Raw genomic sequence first — 13,592 nt, 5'->3', positions numbered from 1 at the left:
GCAAATCTGTCTTCTTCCAAATTAGGAAGACAGAGTTAGTGCCTTGCTTTTTCAATGAGATTGGGTCAGGCAAGTCTAATGGATTTAGACAGTATGAACACTCCTTAATGGCTTTGAATCTTCTAAGATTTTATAATAGATTCAAGATCAAGTAGGAGAGGGTAAAGATTTAATGGCATAAAGACAAGGTGTAGGAATTGGTTTCTTGTAATTCTAGTGATGCCTGTTCCACTCTTCAAGAAAAGGAGCTCAGTCAAGGGTAGATCCAGGTTATTGCAAAGCTTATAAAATACAGAGCACTCTCTATGCAAAAGAAAATGAAATTAAGCCCAAGAGTAAATATCTACTTAGAATAAGAGACAAAACCGTAACAAATTACAAACTTTAAAAAGCATCCAGAAAAATTGCATCATTACCATTAGTATTAAGAAGTATTGTTACTATTATAACTTCACTGTTTGACCCACCTATATAACACTTCTCTTCCCGACTTTTTTGACTCTATTGTCTTTAACCATTCCTCAAATATCCAAAACTTTATAATACTATCTTGTGTAAAGAGAATACAAAGATAATTTTGGTTTTCTTCTGGTATGGCAGATAGAAATATGTTTTTTGTTATTGTTGGTTTCTAAAAGATTCTTTCAGCTTGAGAACTATTGGTCATGCCACAGCTGCAACCTCTCTTTCTCCAGAGGTGCTTTATGCCCTGAGAAAAGGTCTCAGAGACTCCAGACCTTTGATCTTGCTAGGCAGGGCTCCAGCTGACCCTTTGGCCCTTGCCTCAGCAACTGATACAGCATCCCATTTGGTGTCCTGGGTGGAAAGAGCAGGGATCGAGATGCTGGTGATAAAGACTTTGTCTGGAGAACCCTGAGCAGAGAGTGATGAAGCATCTCATTCTGAACCTCCACTTCAGTGCCAGAGTTGGATGGATTTTAGATACTGGGGAGGCTTCACAAGGTACAGGGTGTCACTGGAGATCAGCAAAAATTGAGAGAGTGCATTCAGGCTACCAGTCTTATCCACAGACCCAGAATGTAGAGATTGACCCTCTGGCTGGGCTGGCACTCCATGCCTCCAGCTACACTTTAAATCCCTGAGAAGGACACACAGGACCTTGGAAGGGGCCTGGGAAAGTAAGCAGCTGTGAAACTAAAAGTTCATTAACTTTATGAAAATCCTCCTCTCTCTTCAGTGCTTATAATAGAGTGAACAGTTGCTCGGTGCAGTGGCTTGCGCCTGTAATCCCAGCACTTTGGGAGGCCGAGGCAGGCAGATTGCTTTAGGTCAGGAGTTCGAGACCAGCCTGGTCAACATGGCGAAACCCCATCTCTACTAAAAATACAAAAATTAGCTAGGTGTGGTGGCAGGTGCCTGTAATCCCAACTACTCAGGAGGCTGAGGCAGGAGAATCACTTGACCCTGGGAGGTGGAGGTTGCAGTGAGCCAAGATCATGCCACTGCACTCCAGCCTGGGCAACAAGAGTGAAACTACATCTCAAAAAAAATGTGTGTGTATATATATGTATATATACATGAAAATAGAAATGAATTATCTGGCTAAAGTGATCCCTATTTAGTATTCTCAAAATTTTAAGTTCCACAGGGCAGGGATTTTGTCTGCTTGGGTCACCACTGGATCTTCATCTTCTTCTGAATATTGGAGGGGACCAAAACTAGTTGGCAATGCCCTTCACTTTCTAGAGTTAAAATAGGGTAGCCATCTGGAAGCTACTGGCCAGTGCTCACTTTTAATGTCTTCATATGCCCTTGAGATACTTGTTCTTACATCATCCAAGCTCCTCTGCTCCCCGCTTCATTTGTTGTGGGGGTGGGTTTTGAAGCATAGTTTAAGCATCATGTCATCCTCTTTTCATTTTGAGTGCATGATCTATTGCTGCCCAGATAGTCAAATGTCAAGGCTTTTTGGCTGGGACTCTTCCAGTTGTATCACAATGCTGAAACTTTTTAGAGTAGAAAAGCTCCTTACCCTGTTTTTAAATATCGATTTAAGATACTAGAAGATTTTTGAAAATATGAATATGTTTTCTTGTTTCTTGAGGATTCTGAGATGCTTCTTTGGGTCTGTGGGGAGAAAATAATGCAGTCAGTTTTGTCAATGAGAGATTATTTGGGGTCTCTTCATTTCTTAAGCTTGCAAGTCACAATATGGTATCTAAACCTTCAGATAGTGAGTCAATAAGTTCTGTTCCTCTTATTTGTACATTTAGATGGCAACATTGTGACTTTCAGACGTAAGAAATGAAGAGATCCTGAGACCAGGCATGGTGGCTCAGGCCTGTAATTCCAGCACTTTGGGAGGCTGAGGCAGGTGAATCACTTGAGGTCAGGAGTTCGAGACCAGCCTGACCAACATGGTAAAACCCTGTCTCTACTAAAAAAAAATACAAAATTAGCCAGGCATGGTGGTGCATACCTATAATCCAGCTACTTGAAAGGCTGAGGCAGGAGAATCACTTGAACCTGAGAGGCAGAGGTTGCAGTGAGCCAAGACTGCACCATTGCACTCCAGCCTGGATGACAGAGTGAGATACTATGAAAGAAAAGAAAGAAAGAAAGAAAGAAAGAAAGAAAGAAAGAAAGAAAGAAAGAAAGAAAGAAAGAAAGAAAGAAAGAGAAAGAAAGAGAGAGAGAGAGAGAGAGAAAGGAAAAAAAGGGAAATGAAGAGACCCAAATTGATCCACACATTGACCAAATCAACTGCATTATTTTCTTCCATGGGCCAAAAGAACTCATAGATTATACAGAATATTAGGGCTGGGATGACACAATGTCTCCTCCTCTTTACATTACTAGTGAAGAAACTGACCCTCAAAAGGATGAAATAAATTGCTCAAAGTTGTAATCATGAGTAGCATCAATTAGAAGTTCTATAAGGGAGGCATAATAAAGTTATTCTTCCAAATAAGTGTCTTAGTTCATTCAGGCTGCTATACCAAAATACCATAGATTGGGTGGCTTAAAAACAAGGAAAATTTATTTTTCAAAATTCTGCAAAATGGGAAGTTCAAGATAAAGGCAGCAGATTTGGTGTCTGGTTAAGACCAGTGTTTCCTGGGTGCATACAGAATGCCTTCTCACCATGTCCTCACATGGTGGAAGGACAAGGGGTAACTTTTGGGCCCCTTATTTATTTTTTTAAGAGTCAGGGTCTCACTCTTTCACCTAGGCTGGAGTACAGTGGTGCAATCATAGCTCACTTGAACACCTGGGCTGAAGTGATCCTCCTGCCTAAGTAGCTGGAACTACAGGCTCGCACCACCACACACAGCTAATTACAAAAACATTTTTTGTAGAGATGGGGTTGGAGGGTCTTGCTATGTTGCACAGGCTGGTCCTGAACTCCTGGCCTTTAGTGATCCTCCCACCTCACCCTCCCAAAGTGCTGGGATTGCGGCTCTGAGCCACCATAACCAGTAGGGCCTCTTTAATAAGGGCACTAATCCTATTTATTAGGGATCCACGTTCATTACCTAATCACCTCCAGAAGCTCCATCTCCTAATATCATCACCTTGGGGGATAAAAACTTTAACATAAGAATCGGGAGGTGTATGATGTCCGTTGTGGGCTTGCAATTAAAAAAAAAAAAAGAATTGGGAGGTGGTGGCAGGGGGGACTCACAAACATTCAGACCATAGCAGTAAGTTTTGAAACTTTCCTTATCTCTTATTTTCATTTTTCCACCAGCTCTTATCTCTAATACCATGATAACTGTGATTAATGATGTCTGAGTCAGTAACATTTGAAACCCCAATACCTATATATTATGATAAGGAACACAGGGAGACCAAGAACACCAGAGACATTATCTTGGACTGACTTGACATTGGCATGGTGCTGGCCACTGGACGAACACTTTCTGAAATTTTCTGAAATAAATTGAGGATGTTTGAACCTTGTCTCAATTGCCTACACAGTACTGCAAATGCAGGACTTATTCATTTATTAATTTATTCAACAAACATTTATCAGAGCATTGCTCTAAGCCAGGCACTTTGCTCAGAGAGGCTTATATAGATAAAATAGACACGGATCCTGCTTCCAGATCACAACTGAGTGGAGAAGCAAATACACAATGTCCAGTAATGCACCACAAAATAACACTTTGGTCAATGATAGACTGCATATAGGACATAGGCATTATAAGATTATAATGGACCTGAAAATGTCTATTGCCTAGCAATATCATACCCACTGTAACATTGCAGTACAATGCATAATATGACTCCAGTCAAAGTGTTAAAAAAATTAAATTCATAACATAAGTGTTATAGCAAGCTAAAGTTAATTTATTTTTGAAGAACTAAATTTTTTTTATAAACTTAATGTAGTCTAGGTGTTTATAAAGGCTACAGGAGTGTACAGTAATGTCCTTGGCCTTCACATCCACTGACCACCACTCACTCACTCCCCCAGAGCACCTTCCAGTCCTGCAATCCCCTTCATGGTAAGTATCTTATACAGGGTGTACTGTTTTTGCTTTTTGTTTTTTGAGACAGACTCTTGCTCTGTTCCCAAACTGGGAGTGCAGTGGCACTATCTCAGCTCACCCACCTCCCAGGTTCAAGTGATTCTCCTGCCTCAGCCTCCCGAGTAGCTGCGACTACAGGTGCCTGCCACCACGCCTAGCTGATTTTTGTATTTTTAGTAGAGACAGAGTTTCACCATGTTGGACGGCCTGGTCTCAAACTCCTGTCTTCAAGTGATCCACCTGCCTCAGCCTCCCAAAGTGCTGGGATTATAGGTATGAGTCACCAAGCCCGGCCTATTTTTAAAATCTTTTATGCTGTGTTTTCACTGTACCTTTTTAATATCTGGATACATAAAATACTGACCATTATGTTATAATTACCTACAGTAACATGCTGTAGAGGTTTGTAGCCTAGAAGCAATGGGCTATACCTTATAGCCTAGGTGTGTAGTATGCTCTACTATTTAGGTTTACATTAGTACACTCTATGATGTTCACAGGACAAAATCACCTAATGATACATTTCTCAGAATAGATCCTCCTTAAGCAACACATAACTCTATTTGTTTCTACTGCTGTGATGCAAATTGCCAAAAATTTAGCAGCTTAAACCCACACTTGTTTTTAGCTCACAGTTCTGTGGATGAGAAAGTCTGTGTACAGCACAAATGGGCTCTCATTCAGGTTCTCACAGGACTAAAACTGAGGTGTGTCAGGCAGGCTGCATTCTCATCTGGAGCTGGGATTCCATTCCAAGTTCCTGTGCTTGTGGCAGAACTCAGTTCCCTGAGACTGTGGAACTGAAGCTCCTTGCTGGCTGTCAGCCAGAGGCTGCTCTCGGATCCTGGATGCTGCCTGCCTTCCTTGCCACATGGCCCCCTCCATCTCCACGCAAGCAATGGCTTACCGTTCTTGTATCGGAGCCCTCTCAGACTTCAAATCTCTTTTGAAGAGCCTTGTCTCTTAAACCTGACCTGATTATGTCAGTCTCACCAAGGGTAATCTCACTAACTTAAGGTGAGATTTGGCATGTTAATTACATCTGCAAAATCCCTTTGTCATATAATATAACATAATCATGGGAGCAATACCTCACTGGCCCTGTATTGGGAGAAGATTTAGGGAATCACTGGAGGTCATTTTAGAATTCTGCCCAAAGCCTACAGCACATAACAAAGAGTAATTATATAGTGAGGGCAGCTACAAAGAGCTGGGGGAATGCAGAGAAGGGTAAATGTAACTCTGTCTGGTGACAGGATAGAGTCAGGGTAAGAGAAGAGGTAGAGTTGAGCTGATTGGGAAGAATGAGTAGGAGCAGAACAGGAAGGAAAGGGCAGGCCGTTGTACTTCACTTCCATGTGTCGGCTTTTATCTCCGCCAGTACGGCTGAGGCCCTTGGGCACGTGGAGCAGGCCACCTCTGGGGACTTCCTTCACCAACCCCTAACATACCAACTGTAGTCATGGACTCCTACGCAGTGTTCAAGAAATATTTGTATTGATTCCATATCTAATTAATTTTTTAAATGTTACTTATTTATTTAGAGACACGGTTTTGCCATGTTGGCCAGACTGGTCTCAAACTCCTGGGCACAAGCTATCTACCCTACTCAGCCTCCCAAAGTGTTAGGATTACAGGCATGAGCCACCATGCCCAGCCAATATCTAACTGATTTATGATAGTCATGTAATCATGAACCTCCTGTCTACCTTATTCTTACTCTCTCTGCATCAGAGGTTTTACAAAAATAAAATTTGAATTTTATAAAACGTTTTCTCACACACACACACACACACACACACACACACACACACAGGAAATATCTAGCTGGTTTTTGATGACTGACTCCTATTAACCTCTGCCACTGTTTTCTTTCACTCATCCTACCCACTTTGCTCACCTTGCCCCAGCTGAGTCATCCCTGATCAGATGTTGTCTCAGTCAGGATTCTTCAGAGAAATAGAACCAGTAGGAGACAGACAGATGGACAGATAGAGATGATTTTAAGAAACTGAATAATTGCATTGTAGAGACCAGCAAATCTGAAGTCTGGAAGTGTAGAGCCCACAGGCAGTCTAGAAACTCAGTCGGAAGTTAACTCGGCAGCCTTGAGGCAGATTTCATCTCCAGAAAAATCTTGACTTTTGCCCTTAAGAATTTTCAACAGATTGTATAAAGCTCATTCCATTATCAAAAGTAACCCCCTTTACATAAAATCAGCTGACAACAGATATCAACTACATCTATGAAATATCTTCATAGCAACATTCCAATTAGCGTCTGACTGAATAACTGGGTAATACAGCCTAGCCAGGTTGACGTACAGAGCCAGCCATAGCAGATGTCTTCAGCCAAGCTTGGGCATTCCAGACCAGTCAAGCCCCCCGGTGACTGAACCCCCAGCCAACATGTGGAGTAGCAGTGATACTGACCAGCTGCACCCAGTCAATGTGAAATTCTGTGAAATAATAAAATGGTGGTTATTTTAAGCCACTAAGATTGAGGTGGTTTGTTAGGTAATGCTAGAAAACCGAAACACCTACAGATTAAAAGGAGGCCTTGAAACACAAATCCTTAGGTACAGATATAAGGTGGAACAGCTCTGCAAACAGCTGCAAGATTTTGAGGCCCAGCCTTTGGAGCAAGACTATTCATGTGACTTAGTTCCAGTGAGCTCAGAACCATGCTCAAAGTTCTTCAGGTGTCCATCAGACATGTGTTTATTACCTTCCCCCTTCTTAAGAATACCTGGTTTCTGTTCGGGAATCCAAAAAAAAATACCATCTCCTTCCCCTCAAAGATGAAGCATATGACCTTGGCTAGGCCAATCAGCATCTCCTTGAATGTAGTGATTGATTCAAAGATAGACATATGACCTAAACCTCTTCAATCAGAGTGACTTTCTGAGCTTTTGCTTAAAATGGTGGCAATGATGCTCTTTCCGCCTTGCTGGTTGTCAGTTTTAAAGCATACAGTTGCTTCCAGGAGCTGCTGGCAGCCAGTTGGTGACCTTGAGAGGAGTTAAGCATTAACAGCCTGGAAGGAAGAACAGAGAGAGATAAAGATAAACCATGTCTTTAGTCCTACCACTGAGCTGCTGGAGTAAGCCTCACCTGAAGCTTACTGTCTGCTGGCAAATTTCCTTTATTATTTAACCCTACTTAAGGTGCATGTTTTGCTATTTGCCTCTGAAAGCCTGTATGTATCAGGGCCATTCTTAAAGGAGAGAGAATTGTTATGAGTTCTGCAAAAACCTGAAGAGGTGTCTACAAAAAGGCTGTAAGTCCTTTTCACCTCTATCAAGAGTTGTTTTGAAAGCAGGACAATGGAAAGAGCTCCCATGACAGCCCTACTGACATCAGGACTCTAGACTCTGCATGTCACCTGTTAGGGAGAATGATGGATGATGAAACTGGAACTAAAACTTACTGAGCACCTACTGTGAGCCAGGCACTGGCCTGGATCCTTCACATACATTATCTTACCGATTCTCTACAAAATGCCTTTGAATGGTTATTCTAATCTCTGCAGATGTGGAAGCTGAAGCTTGGAGAAGATAATTAAATTGGCCAAGACCATGCTGCTATTTAGTTTCAGGCAAGTTTCAAAGTCTTGCTTGAAGAGTGCTTTCTGACTCCAGTGCTCCTTCCCTCCCGCAGGAGTCTTTAGACTCCCACCAGAAGCACCCTCTCATATCGGTTCTGTTAGATCACATCCACAGTAACTAATCGTGAGGATAAGGAAAGGAAGGCATAAAACCTTGGAGGCAGGGGTGTGGGTGTGGGGAGGAAAGAACTCTACCCTCAGCCTCACTCTAATAGTTGCACAGACTGTCAAGCCTCATAGCCAGATGTGTTCCATATAGATTCTTCAAATATCAGAGCACAGTCATCTATTCCAACTTTCTCCTTTTATAGTTGAAGCAACTGAGTAAGGCCAGAGAGGTCAACTGACCTGCCCTAAAGCCACAGAGCTAAAGGTTGAACTAAAACCACACTGTGCTTTTGCTCCACCTCTGGTTCGTAGCATAGACTGTTGTTTAAGATTTTGGAACCACGTGTCCTGGGTTCACTGCTTGGCCCTGCCACTTACTGAATGGCTTGGGCAAGTTATCAAATCATTCTGGGCCTTGATTTTCTTACCTGTTAAATGTGGAATTTTAACAGCCTTATCTCTGGATATAAATTACATAAAATAGCATCAGGGAACCTAGTGAGTGCTATGTGTTAACTTCCACGGATAGGCTCACAACTCACTGCCTCATTGCGACTGATTCTCTTCCCATCCAGCCTCATCTTCAGCATCTCTCAGGCATCTTTTTACACTTTGGTTACATCCAGTGTGATCTAAATTACACTCTGTCACTAATCTGCCTGTATCTGCTCTAGAAAAGAACTTATAATGACTATACCATGAAATCAGGAAGGCAATAGGGCAAGAGCCCTAATTTTAATCTTAATTTGTCTAACCTTTAGTTTTCCTTTTTTCTGACTATTGGTGGAAGTAGGAAAAGGAAGGTTCCTGTTTCTCTTTCCATCCTCCCACTATTGAAATCTGCCACCATGACAGGATCTGATAAGCTCATTCAGTGGTAACTTACTGATAAGGCTTAACCAGTGATTTTTGTTTTTAAGGGCATTTGCAAGTTTCACCCAAGGTCAAAGCCTAAACCAAAGGATCTCCAGTGTTAGGGTTTTGGTATCAATCAAGAGTGGGGCAGGTTTGCATTTTGGGTTGTTTTTGCTGGTGTTGGATCAGGGAGAATGAAAGGAAGGAAATCCAGAAGATTTTTAATAAATCCAGGTCCCACCTTCCTGGCTGGGAGTGAGCAAACCAGGTGGGCAAGTGGGAAAGGACATGCTGACTATTCCCCAGGACTTCCTGTTGACAATCAGAATTGTCTTTGAGGGAACCTAGGGGTGGAAGTGGAGGACAGATCCACCAAGAACCAAGGCCTTTAGTGAGGGCCAAGAAACCATGCGTCATATCCAAGAAACCAGAAGGGGACACTGTAACCCATGAAGAACCTCTGGAGTAAGACTGAATCCAAAGCTCACACCCTTCTTTCCCTTGAGCAGGCTCTGTGCTGTGGGGTGGGGACACATTCAAGGCTCTGAGATAGATGACACTCCCTACTGTTACTGCCCCTCTTGCTACCCTCTACTCTCAGGGTTGGCACACCTTCCAAAGAATTGAGGGGGCCGAGGACAGAGAAGGCAATAACCAATGTTACCAAGAGTCTCTTGGACTTTGGAAGAACACCAGAACTCCAGCCAGGTCAACACCATCAGCCCACATGGTGTTTTCTCTGCATTTCCTTCTCACATTCTCTGAAGACCTAAGGAGGAAGTGGGAGTCCAGGTAGAACAACTCCTCTCCTAGAAGAGAAAACATAATTTTGACTTTCTGTCCATTTTTTTTTTTTTTTTTTTTTGAGATAGAGTCTAACTCTATGGCCCAGACTGGAGTACAGTGGCACCATCTTAGCTCACTGCAACTTCCACCTCCCGGGTTCAAGCGATTCTCCTGCCTCAGCCTCCTGAGTAGCTAGGACTAAAGGTGCATACCACCATGCCTGGCTAATTTTTTGTATTTTTAGTAGAGTTGGAGTTTCACCATGTTGGTCAGGCTGGTCTCGAACTCCTGACCTCAGGTGATCCACCCACCTCAGCCTCCCAAAATGCTGGGATTACAGGCATGAGCCACTGCACCAGGCCCAATTTTGACTTTCTAAAGGGATTCTCACTCTTGAGAAGCTTGGACACATTAGGCTACATCATTGCCTTTTCCTCTCCTCTCCTTATAACTGCAGTGTGTGCCAATTATAGCTTTATGAATATGAGTCCTTTGCCCATCCCATTCACCACCAGAAAACAACTATGTGTTGTCCTCTGCTGCATATTGGATTAAATTAATCAAACAAACATATCTGTTTAAAACTTCCTTTAAAAAAAGCCTCAGTGTATTTTCCATTGAGAAATATCTTTTCTGTTTTCCCCCAGGGTGAATTTAGCCTAATCCATCCTTCCTACCAGCTCCTTTACAATATGTTGATTTGGGAGCAGATTCTTCTGGGGAAAAACAAAAAACTGAACTCCACTTTCTGAATTTTCCCACTCACAAAAAAATTTAGCTAGATGTGATCTACAGGCAAGATATGCCTAAGCTGTCTGGGGTTGGCACTCAGATTGTTAGTTAAATATCAATTCAAGGTCAATGACACACTGCTAACTTTCTTCAGTTTTCTTTCCACTAAAATAAATTGACCACCAGACAATTTTTGGTTATATTTCTACCATAGTTTTTCATTAAGTGACAAAATGTTTAAATTTACAAAAGTGTACTTTAAAACATTCAAACAAAATAGAAGAGTATGAAGAAAAATGTCCTCATTAGCCCATAGACAGAAGTGATTACAATTTGAAATGTTTAGGAAGATAACAATTGTGCTTACGTCTAAGAGATTATTTTACATTTGTTTGTTTTTCTTCTCTCCTATAAATGATGTAGAAATCAGACAAACACATGTGTATAAAACACTGAAGAAATGATACTATCTCCACATTAAACTTCTACCCCTACTCATCATCTTTGTCTTCCTCCTCGTCATCACCAAAGAATCAGCTACGTTCTGTGTTAGGGTTGTAGGGAAATCTGTGCCTGTTCCTCTTTGAAGCGAGCAGACTATGTATCCTTGGAATACAGCTCTGTGGCCTGGGACAACTCACTTTCCCTCTCTAATTTTTCTACAAAATATGAGGGGTCCTTAGAACTTTGATACTAAAATGATTATATACCTTCTATATAATTCAAAATAAAAATAAAACTAGACCCTAAAATAAGGGTCAGGATATCCAACAATTTGATTTGTCCCATGATGACTGTGTCCTTGCTTTGGGGAAATATTAAATAGAACATTCTTTCAGTACATGTGTTTCTGTGTCTTCCGGCTTTGGCAATTGAACCCCAAAAGAACAAGGTGCCATACATTCTCTCTGAGCTCTGAAGGTCTATGATTTGTCAGTTATAATTTGGAGAATAGAAGTGGAGGTGGTGAGATTGAAAAACATAAATAATATCAAATAAAGCTAAATAAGAATAGATCATTTTGAGAGTTTGGGAGAAATGAACAAGAGTGTTGCTAACGAGAGCCCTACTTCTTAGATGTGAGATATACATAGTGAATTCCAAAGAATACAGTATATAAAGGGGCAAAAAAAAAAAAACAAAAGTAACTTTATATTGGAGAAATCTGACAAGCACTACCTGGTCAGGTGATCAGGTTCAACACCAACAGTCATAAATCATGTTGGTAGTATAAACCCTTGATCTGATGCGTAAAGTGGTATTTTACCTCTGTGGTCTTCTAAAATCCTTTATCCCAGTCTAATCATGAGAAAAACAGCAGACAAATCTCAATACAGGAGCACCTACTTACCTCTTTCAAAATTAATAATCAGTAGTCCTCAAAACTGTCAATGTAATCAAGACTAACAAAAGTCTGAAAAACTCTCACAGCCAAGTAGAGCCTAAAGTGACATGACAACTAAATATAATGTGGATCCTGGATGCGATCCTGGAGTGGACAAAGGAATTGGGTAAGAACTAAGGAAATCTGAATCAATCATGATCTTTAGTAATAATAGGTCAATATTGCTTCAGTAATTATAAAATATTTCATCATTAAAGTCAGATGTTAATAATAGGTGAAACTGATTGGAGGGTTCATGGGAACCCTATAGCATCCTCAATTGTTCTTTAAATCTCAAGCTGTTCTGTTTCACCTTTTCACCAAGGCTAAAGTGGCATGATCTCGGCTCCCTGCAACATCCACCCTGTCCCCTGCGACCTGGGTTCAAGCCATTCTCTTGCCTCAGCCTCCGGAATAACTGGGATTACAGGCGCCTGCCACCACTCCTGGCTAATTTTTGTATTTTTAGTAGAGACGAGGTTTTGCCATGTTGGCCAGGCTGCTTTCAAACCTCAGGTGATCTACCCACCTGGGCCTCCCAAAGTGCTAGGATTACAGGCGTGAGCCACCACCCCCGGCCTAAAACAATTTTTTTAATGAATAAGCAATTATTTAAAGCAGGAATGACAATGGCCTGATGGCATTACACATTTTTGTACAGGCTCACCATGACCAGGCTAGGGTTTTTTCTTATTCTTTATATGTTGGAAAGGGAGGCTTTTTCAACTCTGCCTAATGATTTTACCTTAACTGAATTTTTCCTGACGTTCTCTGCAGTGAAAAGTGCAGTTAGAGCAGATATTATAGTACATGTGAATTATTAATTTACTTTGTTTTTCCACGGCCAACTCACCTATTCTAAGCCACAGCCACCTGGCACCTTCAATTTGAAATTTATAAGGCATAAGCTATATGTTCCTCATAGAAAGAGTAAAAGTTATAGCCATAACAAGATTGGCTTTCAGGTATGCCATTTAAAAGCTGTGTAACAGCGTTGGACAAATTACTTAACATCTCTGAAACTCAATTTTCTCTTTTATTAAAGAAAGAAAATCAGCAACAAAACTGTGCAGGATTGTAGTGAGTGAATATAAAGTATGTGATATCTGGAACATAAAAGTTCTCAGTAAATCACGATTAATAAACACTAACAAATAATGATCAGCCCAAACCAACAGATCCTCTCCTTTGGCTGTAAGGAAATATGACTCAAGCAGCTCTTTCCTTCCAATCCGCCTTCCCACTTTCACAGGCCACACTGCAGCGAGCATCTAGAAGGCTCTCTGCCAACAGCAGCGCCGGTTCGTTATCTAACTGAGTCTTGGTCATTAAGCAAAGTCAGGGTCTTTGTTACTTGGTTTCATCCCCACTGGCCTTGCAGAGAAAGCCCAAGCCACAGGGTACGTCTCCGCCTGCCAATGCCCTGTATTCCTGAAACAAAAAGGCAATAAAAAACACGACAGTTAGTGTCAGACGCGGAGCCCCGGTTTGGGAGTGGGCGGGGAGGGCTCCCTTTTCTCCTTGTTCCGCAGCACCTGTCACGGAGACGGGAGATGGGGCCCGGCCCGGCCTGGGCAGCGCGGCTTCCTCCTGCCCCCGCCGCGCTCCCTCCCGAGCGGCTCGGG

General features: G+C 41.9%; 1 long non-coding RNA gene across 1 annotated transcript; it reads right to left on the bottom strand.

Annotated features, from left to right (window-relative positions):
* Nucleotides 1-1,565: 1,565 nt before the first annotated feature.
* Nucleotides 1,566-13,589, bottom strand: LOC118151521 (uncharacterized). The gene is made up of 3 exons (XR_004739877.3): nt 13,503-13,589; nt 9,730-13,398; nt 1,566-7,532 (listed from the first exon to the last, which is right to left on the bottom strand). It is a non-coding gene; the product is annotated as an uncharacterized LOC118151521 (long non-coding RNA).
* Between the last annotated feature and the right edge of the window lie 3 nt (nt 13,590-13,592).

This window comes from Callithrix jacchus, chromosome 2 (genome assembly GCF_049354715.1).
Source record: "Callithrix jacchus isolate 240 chromosome 2, calJac240_pri, whole genome shotgun sequence".
Taxonomy (NCBI): Eukaryota; Metazoa; Chordata; class Mammalia; order Primates; family Cebidae; genus Callithrix; species Callithrix jacchus.
The sequence above is the reverse complement of the archived record's forward strand: the minus strand, read 5'-3'. Positions and strand labels throughout refer to the sequence as shown.